General features: G+C 40.7%; 1 long non-coding RNA gene across 1 annotated transcript in view; it reads left to right on the top strand.

The window, feature by feature from the left end:
* Positions 1 to 3,415: 3,415 nt before the first annotated feature.
* LOC125483292 overlaps positions 3,416 to 10,027 on the top strand; it is a 30,031-nt gene continuing 23,419 nt past the window's right edge. The window contains exons 1-2 of the long non-coding RNA XR_007262257.1: positions 3,416 to 3,600; positions 4,198 to 4,226. This is a non-coding gene — a long non-coding RNA (uncharacterized LOC125483292). The remainder of the gene's footprint in view (positions 3,601 to 4,197; positions 4,227 to 10,027) is intronic.

The raw sequence follows: 10,027 nt of genomic DNA, 5'->3' as shown, positions 1-10,027 counted from the left end.
AGCGTGGTCTGGTTAGCTGAAGGGTCTGTTTCCATGTTGCATGACTCTGTGATTCTTTTAAGACTCCAAGGAGCAACCAGCCAGTCTCTCATTGTCCTATTCTATCCCTGTAAACCGTGCAAGTTGAATTCCTTCAAGCACTTATTGAATATTCACATGAAATCATTGATCTTCATGCAGTCCATGGAGATGAAGGGAATAGTTTTCCAAGGCTTTCACTATCAAATATATGGTAATTGCTTTCATTTCTGCAAATAAGGACTCCCAAATATTAGTGTGCTAATATTTTGAGGGATTTTTAAGTAAAAGCGGAGAATAAAAGGTGAATTTATTTTTTGAAATAGTTTATGCAGAAGTGATATTCATTTATTGAATTCCTAAACAATTCTTACACTATAAATTGTCTTTTATAAATGATGTAAATCAGTACCAGAAAACAATTGAAAATCTGTGCAATACATTAGTTAGTAGAAGAGGGCAAAAAATGAGTTAGCATCTTCATAAATCTTCCTTTTGTTTGATTTGGAGTCAAATATTTCCTGAAATTATTTGTCAGTTTGGTATTTGGATAAACAAGAATAACAACTACTTGCTGAGATTCATTAAGTTTGAGGTTGAGACTTTGATGCATGTTTGGCATGGTTATAGGATAAAGTTTGAATCAGTACCTTCAAACTGTTGAAATTGAGCTGATTATTATTGGCCAACTGGTAATGCATTGAAGGATTAAAATGAAACCACAATCATGAGAAGTGTGATGTGATGCATTTTGGTAGAAAGAACACTGAAAGACAATACAATTGTACAATTCTAAACAGGATGCAGGAGATGAGGGACCTGGTGTATATGTGCCTACATTATTGAAGATAGAAAGACAGGTGGAGAGAGCAATAAATAAAGCATAGTGTTCTCAGTTTTATTAATAGAGTACAAGAGCAAGGAGGTCATGTTGAACATACACAAGACATTTATTAGACCTCAGATAGAGTATTGTGTACAATTGTGGGCGCTATGTTATAGAAAATATGCAGATACATTGGAGAGACGGCAGAAACAATTTACTAAAATTGTTTCAGGAATGAGAAACTTCAGTTGTGAGGACAGATTTAATAAATTTGTACTGTTCTCCCTTGAGAAAAGAAGGTGGAGAGGAGATATGGAGGTTTTCACAATCACAAGCACACTGGACAGAGTAAATAGGATAAAGCGTTTCCGCTTGTAAAAGAAGCAAGAACGAGAGGACGTAGATTTAAAGTGATGTGAGAAACAAAGCAAGGTAATATGAGAACTTTTTCACATAGCAAGTTGCTAGAGTATGGAATGTACTGCTTGGAAACATGGTGGAGGCAGGTTCAATTGATAATGTTGTGCAGGGATATGGGGGAAAGGCAGGAAACTTGCACTAGGTAATAGAGTTGGATAAGACAATCAAGCTGTTGCAGGTGTGATAAGCCAAATGGCCTCTATTTGCACCCTAGTGATTCTATGAAAACAAGCAATTAAGATATATCCTGGACTCCACCCAATTAGTAATTCTACAATCTGATTGAATGGAAGGAGGTCTGAATTGCAGTAATTAAAATTTCCAAACTAATATTTTGTGTGGGGTAAAGACTATTTGCCTCTTCAATATTATTCCTCTCTCCTTTAAACTGTTACCATTCCCCTTCTCCAAGTCACTTTCTCCCAAGGTGACTCTACAAAATCAATAATTTTTCTGATTCCTGCTAATACCCTTTAGGAGAGTGTAAGGACACAGAAGTTATGTTGCAGCTATACAGAACCCTGATAAGACCTCACTTGGAGTACTGAGAGTAGATCTGGGCACTACACCTTAGGAAGGATACAAAAACCAAAATTGCTGGCAAAACTCAGCAGGTGTGGCAGCAATTCTGATCAAGAGTTGCTGGGCTTGAAATGTTAACTCTGATTTCTTCCCACAGTTGTTACCAGACCTGCTGAGTGCCAGCAATTTCTTTTTTTGTTTCAGATCTCCAACATTTACCGTTGTTTGTTTTATCTTAGAAAGGATATAATGGCCTTGGAGGAAGTACAATATAAGTTTACAAGAATAATACCTGGAATTTAGGGGTTAATTTATGAGGAGAGATTATACAAATTAGACATGTTTTCTTTAGATTTTAGATGGTTAAGGCGTGACCTGATTGAAGTCTTCAAGATATTAACAAGAAAAGACTGGATGGATAATAATAAACTATGTAATTGGGGATCCTAGAATTAGGAAGCACAGCCTAAAAATTAGAGCTAAACCATTCAAGAGAGATGGTAGGAAATACTTCTACATACATAAGGGTGGTTGAGGTTTTGAACTCTCTTCCACAAATGCCACTTGATGCTAAATCTGAGATAGAAATATTTTTGTTAAGCAAGGGTATTAAAGGATGTGGGACAAAGGCCACATATGGAGTTAGGCCACATATCAGCTATGATAGTCCATAGAATCCCTACAGTGTGGAAACAGGCCATTCAGCTCCACAACTCCACACTAATCCTCCAAACAGCATCCCCACCATCCCTACAACCCTGCCTTTTTCATGGCTAATGCACCAAACCTGCACATTCCTGAACACTATGGGTAATTAGCACAGCTAATCCATCTAACGTACACATATTTGGACTGCCAAGTTTGTCTTGTACAGAGCAGCAGCCAACTGCTGTTGATGGCACCAGTCCTCAGGTGCCATCTAAATGCAGCACCTTGGTAAGTGTTAGAAAAGCACATTTGGACACTTCGGAGAAACAGAGAGACAAATTGACATTGAATGTCAAATGTCATTTCAAGCTGACAGGAAATATTTTTATCCACATCAACTTGTCAGCATTTTACAAGAAAATGTCTGATTTTTTAAACTAGGTTTGCACTATCAAAAATATAATTGGTTGGAATGTGAATTAACTATTAGAAGCATCAGTTAGGCAATGCATATAAACCAAGGCAGAAATCTTTTAAAATGACTATTTTTGAGCATCAAAATAAAAAGTATGTTTAATCTTTGTACCTAACAATGAAGATGTTTCAGAGAGTAAAACAATATTGAGACAGGCAAATTCAGTGAGTTAAAACTGCTCACAGAGAAGTGGACCCATAGAATCAAAATAGAAAGGTAAACCCGATGAGTGAAAACAGCCAGCAAAGATGTAGAGCTGATGAATTAAAAGCAGCAAGGGATGAAATTAAAAAGCAGAACCAAAAAGGTAATAGTCTTTGGATTACTACTACCTGAGCCATGAGCCAATTGGAACAGGGTCAGTAAGATAAGAGAGGTAAATGTGTTGCTCAATGATTGGTGCAGGACAAATGGTTTCAAAATCATTGGACATTGGTACTAGTACAAGGGAAAGAGGGAGCTCTTCCCATGGGAGGGGCTCTGCTTGAATCATGCTGGGACTAGAATCTTAGTGAATCACGTAACTAGGGTTGTGGATAAGGATTTATACTGAATAGTGGGGTTGTGGCATGGGAGTGCAGTGGATTCAGTTGCATGGAAAATTAGGAAATCAAAGTTTAATGGGAAGGTTGAAGTACAAGTTAGTGATGAAGCTGTTGGTCTCAGCAAATTAAAGGAATTGATAGAATGTGTGAGTGTCAAATTGTACCAAAAAATTGTACAAGAGTAGGGAAATTTGATAACAGAATAATTTTAAAGGCCTTGCATCTGAGCACCCAAAGCATTTGGAAGAAATATAATTAGTTAATGGCCTGAGTAGAGACAAGCTAGTCTGATTTGGCAGTAATTACTGAGATGTTGCAGGTAGACCAGGTTTGGGAACTGAACATCTAAGGTTACTGTGGAATTGATGACCCCCAAGTGTGACAGATGCTGAGACATTGAGTAAACTTAAAGAGACAATTGACAGATTTTTAATTAATAGTGTTGAAGAGTTATGAACAGTGGACAGAAAAGTAGAGTTGAGGCCGAGATGAGATTAGCCATGATCATAGGGAATGGCAAAGCAGGGTTGAGGTGAATTGACTAGTCCTCTGTTCTGATGGAAGAATTTAGCATTCCTTCTTTCTTTCATTTTCTATCAAGAAAGCTTTCTATGATATCTCCAAGAGTTGACTTTTGTGAAGGTCCATTTTCTTCAAGAATTTTACCAATGTTTTTCAATGATGAAAATGTCATGAATGCCTGAACTAACTTCAATTGAATATTCCTGTCATTCCATTTGCAGAATTGCCAGAAATTGGGAATAAAAAGAAGGTAAGGCATTGTGCTCATTACAATTTAAAGAATTTTACATGAGATCCCATATCTGATGCATTATTAAGGTTTATGGTATTCATGGTTGGCCTGTTTGGAAGTCATAGGTTAGAAATGTCCTCTAATAGTACGGTCAGTTGAAAGGAATTGGTGCACACAATTTGAGTGGTTGTGTATTGACAGAAGACTGAAGGCTACCCTTTATATGACTTGTCCTGTGTAACCGCTTCTATGATCTAAACTTCATAGTTTTATTGATTGTTGCAAGTGCTTAAAAAGGAACAGCAATTCCTTTTGTGGAGCTATGAATATAAATGTTTATTTTTATAAGGAATTATATACTGTAAATTATTTAAATACATTGAATGAGCTTTTATCAATGTCATTGCTGCTTTAATATAGTGAAATCAGTAATTAATACTTCAAGTCTTTTTCTACATGCATATAACTTCATTTTATGTTACCTCAACATTTTAACTCCTGAGGTCTGTGTGTGTGTGTGTGTGTGTGTGTTGGATATTGGTAAGTAGGCATGAGGTGTAATGGGAAAAGATGGGGTGGGGAGGAAATAGCATGACCTAGTATTAATTGGAATAGGGGCTATGAAGGATAATGGGGATGAATGGGAGGCTTTGCATTGGTGTGAGTTGTGCTAAGTTAGTAGGGAGTTTATGAGCAGCTGTGAGGACTGGATAGAGGGCCGTTGGTTACCATGGATGGTGAAGAAAATGGGGGTGAGCGTGGAGCATGAGGTGACCTGAAACTGACACAGATGAGGCCTGGGAAGGCTGTGAGGGTCGAGGACTAGTGTGCCTCACTGCTTTTATTAGAATTGGAAGGAATTATGAAATGCAATGCCAGAGCACTGAGGTGAGTCTCTCGAGATTTTTTTACTCAGTAAACTCTGCCCCAAAAACTGTCTAGAAGTAGACATAGATATGGCTACAACTGGTACTTGTCCCCATCTCTCTTCACCTCAGAATGAAAATTATAACAATCCCAAGCTGGGTTTAAGGAGTTGGGAATTATTTTTGTGAGTCTACATACCTGATTTAGGAGTAAAAATTCAACTGATGATCTTCAACTGGGGCAATGAATGTCCAGCCAGTGTCTGTCTTTCACTTACTCGACAAAAAAAGTATGAATTTTGGGGGTGGGGCAATTAATATTAACACTATTTAAAAGGCTAATTGAAGGTAAGCTAATTATTTATTGCAAATATTTAGGTGTACTTTATAGTTTGTTGGGAGTTCTAGTGAGTTTCTAGACTTGCCAGAGGGTCACCAGATAGCAAGAGTGTATGCATGCATGGTCTAAATGGATAGTGCGGACAGAAGTAACAGTACTACAGAGTCTGTCTCATAAAAATGGTCCAGTGGCTGCTGACAGAGCAGGCTCTGCACAGTGCTCTCTACCAAAAGGGAGCCAAACACCTCCATTTTCCTTAGCAGTGGGGTTAGAGATGTTGCACAGATGTCCGACTGCAAGTAAACAGTATAGATAGTAGCTTGTTGAAAGGACTCGTTTACATAAATCTAGTAACAACCAATAGAATGCACAGCAGATAAACTCTGATGTCAGTCAGCACTTAATGTTGATAGTGTTGCTATTTTATAATTGCACACTCCAGCCAACATCCTTTGTTAACTTCACAGTTATTCATGACCGAGTGACCTCTTTACCATTGCTGATATTTAACTGGATCATCCACTACTTTATTCTTTATTGCTGAATTAGTTGGTTTTTTTTTTCTGGCTGTTCGTAAAATTATATGTATTTTGAAGCTTTCCTGTAGCAGCACAAGGTTTCAATAGTCTATAACAGGTGGTTTGGCTGGTGTTGAAGCATTTGCCTGTCAACTTAAGGAATGGATACAAGAGCTAGTCTTTATTTCATAAATGTGGTCGACACCTAACGCCTGCCAATTGCTGCATCCATGATTGCAGAAGGATCCCAGTGGCTGTGGTTGTAACTAATTTTACTTGTCTGGCTCCTTCCACACCACTTCTGGAGATACAAGAAACATCTCAGTTTGTAATGCACTGCTGCATCAGGGATATCACTGAGCCTTTCTTTGCAAAGAGGAATGATTTACTCTCATTCCTTCTTGCTAGAAAAGCACAGATGAAACTTGCACAAAGGTTTGTACAGATTGCTGATTTTCCCATGGTACAGGGGGCCACTGACCGCATGCACATTGTATTAAGTGTATCTCATTTGAACTCAACTATTTTAGTGAAATGATGTATATTCCCTTGATGCATACTTTTGTTGAGGGGGGAGGTGTAGGGGCAGGTGTAGCACTTCCTGCGGTTATAGGGAAAAGTGCCGGGGGTGGTGGGGAGAGTGGAGCGGACAAGGAAGTCACGGAGAGAGCGGTCCCTCCGGAAAGCAGATAAGGGTGGGGAGGGAAAAATGTCCTTTGGTGGTGGGGTCAATTGCAGGTGGCGGAAGTGTCAGAGGATGATGCGTTGGATCCGGAGGTTGGTGGGGTGGTACGTGAGGACAAGGGGGATTCTGTTTTTGTTGTTATTGCGGGGAGGTTGTGTGAAGGATGAGTTGCAGGAAACGTGAGAGATGCGGTCGAGGACATTTTCGACCACTGTGGAGGGGAGGTTGCGGTCCTTGAAAAACGAGGACTTCTGGGATGTCCAGGAGTGGAATTGGGAATAGGGGGTGGCATTTTTGCAGGAAGGTGGGTGAGAGGAGGTGTATTGCGAACGATTTCAACTCCTCCTCCCACTCCTTGGACGACATGTCCTTCCTGGGCCTCCTGCAGTGCCACAACAATGCCACCTGAAGGTTGCAGGAACAGCACCTCATATTTCACTTGGGAACCCTGCAGCCCAATGGTATCAATGTGGACTTCACAAGCTTCAAAATCTCCCCGCCCCCGACCACATCCCAAAACCAGCCCAGCTCGTCCCTGCCTCCCTGACCTGTCTGTCCTTTCTCCCACCTATCCTCTCCTCCCACCTCAACCCCCACCTCCTACCTACCAGCCTCATCCCTGCCTCCTTGACCTGTCCGTCTTCCCTTGACTGACCTACACTCACCTTTACTGGCTCCATCCCCGCCTCCTTGACCTGTCTGTCTCCTCTCCACCTATCTGCTCCTTTTATCCATCTTCCATCCGCCTCTCCCTCTCTCTCTCTTTATTTCAGAATCCCAATCCCCTTCCCCTCCCCCATACCTGAAGAAGGGTCCAGACCCGAAATGTCAGTTTTCCTGCTCCTCTGATGCTGCTTGGCCTGCTGCGTTAATCCAGCTCTACACCTTGTTACCACTGTGCCATAAGATGCCCTTTTGCCTAGCCTTGTGATCAAATAATTCACGATCTGTATTAGTAACCTCAACCATACTTCAACATTTGTCAACTTTCCCATTTTCCTTATCTTTACTTCCATTACTAATCAACATATTATTCACTTTCTGAAAACATGAAAATGAAAATACAAGTTCCAATTCAAATTTATTAATTCACTTCGTTTCAGTTGTGTAATTATTCGTGTATTTTCAGTAAAGACCCTGAACACAGTGTGGGATCAAACTACAAGATGGAGTGCCTGTTTTCCATCTGCCTTTGTGTATCTTTATGCACACATTTCTGTAATGGTTGCATCATGGGTGCTGGATGGCCACTGTCTTTGATTTGAGAGATGTCCTTGGAGGAGGAACTCGGATAGCTCTTGTCCTGGCCTTCCTTCCTTCTCTCCCTCCCTCCCTCGGAATGTGGATTTGCTGAGCAACAGGGGTGGATCACAATGCTGTCAGCCTTCCAGAAAGCTACTCACATTCCCCAAAGAACCAACGTAATCCCAGCGAGTCAGGTCCATGTGAAATCACAAAGTTAGTCCCCAATTCATAGCACCATAGAAACATGACAGCACAGAAAGCAGCCGTGTGTCTGGGCAGGGTGACAATATTGGCCATCCATTCTAATCCCACTTTCCAGCGCCAGGTTACTAGTGTTTCAAGTGCAGATCTAGATTCCTTTTAAAATGTATTTAAGAATTCTACCTCAACTATTAAACTCGGCAGTCAATTCCAGATACTTACCATCCTGTGAGCGAAAATGTTTCCCTTATGTCACCGCTAATCCTTCCGACTTACATCTGTGCGCCAGTAATTGATTTCACCATTAGGTGAAACAGATCTTCTGTGTCCATTTCATCCAACCCCTCATTAATTTATATGCCTCAACTAAATTAACTCCTCTGTCCTAAGGAAAACAATTCTTTCCCATCCAATCTTTCCTCATTGCTACAATTTCAAGCCCTGGCAACATTTTTGTAAATATCTTGAAAGTGATCACATGGGATCCAGGTGGAGCTAGCCAATTGGATACAAAATTGGCTTGAAGGTAGGTGACACAGGGTGGTGATAGAGGTTTGTTTTTCAGACTGAGGCCTATGACTGGTAGTGTGCCAAAAGGATCCGTGCTGGTTCCGCTGCTTTTTATGATTTATATAAATGATTTGGATGTGAATATAGGAGGTATAGTTCATAAGTTTGCTGATGACACCAAACTAGGTGGTGCAGTGGACAGTGAAGAAGATTACCTCAGGGTACGATGGGCCAATGGGCTGAGGCATGACAGACGGAATTTAATTTAGATAAATGAGGTGTTAGATTTTGGTAAGACAAACCAGGGGCAGGACTTATACAGTTAATAGTAGGGCTCTGGAGAATTTTGCCAAACAAAGAGAACTGTGGGTGCACATGCATAGTTCCTTGAAAGTGGAGTCACACATAGATGGGGTGGTGAAGAAGGCAATGCCTTCATTAGTCAGTGCATTGAGTATAGGAGTTGGGATGTTATCTTGCAGCTGCACAGGACATTGGTGAGGCCACGTTTGGAATACTGCATACAATTCTTTTTGGCCTTCTATAGGAAGGATGTTGTTAAAGTTGAGGATGCAGAAAAGATTTACAAGGAGGTTGCTGGTACTGGAGGGTTTGAGCTAAAGGAAGAAGCTGAATAGTCTGGGGCTTTTTTCCCCCGGAGCTTCGGAGACAGAAATATAACTTTATAGAGGTTTATAAAATCACGAGGGACAGGCATATAGTGTATAGCCAAGGTCTTTTTCCCATGGGAAGGGAGTCCAAAACTAGAGGACATAAGTTTTTAAGGTGAGAACAGGAGGAACGTAATTGCTCCAGAGAGAATAGAGAAGATTCGTAGAATTATACAGCATGGATACCGACCCTTCGGTTCAACTCGTCCATGCCGATCAGATATCCTAAATAAATTTAGTTCCATTTGGCCCATATCCCCCTCAACCCTTCCCATTCATATATCCATGTATGTCTTTTAAATGTTGTAATTGTACCAGCCTCTACCTCTTCCTCTGGCAGCTCATTCCACACTCGCACCATACACTGTATGAAAAGCTCCCTTTTAAATCTTTCCCCTCTCACCTTAAATTTATGCCCTCTAGTTTTGGACTCCCCCCACCTTGGGGAAAACACCTTGTCTATTCATTCTATCCACGTCCCTCATGATTTTATAAACCTCTATAAAGTTCACCCCTCAGCCTCTGGTGCTCGAGGCAAAATAGCACCAGCCTATTCAGCTTCTCTATAGTTCAAACCCTCCAATCCTGGCAACATCCTTGCAAATCTTTTCTGAACCCTTTCAAGTTTCACAACATCCTTCCCATAGCAGGGAGACCAGAACTGCATGTAGTATTCCAAAATAGGCCAAACTTGTTCAGTGCAACATGACCTCCCAATGCACTGACCAATAAAGGCAAACATACCAAACGTCTTCCTCACTATCCTGTCTATCTGGGATTCCA

Source organism: Rhincodon typus, chromosome 6 (genome assembly GCF_021869965.1).
Source record: "Rhincodon typus isolate 14 chromosome 6, sRhiTyp1.1, whole genome shotgun sequence".
Taxonomy (NCBI): Eukaryota; Metazoa; Chordata; class Chondrichthyes; order Orectolobiformes; family Rhincodontidae; genus Rhincodon; species Rhincodon typus.
The sequence above is the reverse complement of the archived record's forward strand: the minus strand, read 5'-3'. Positions and strand labels throughout refer to the sequence as shown.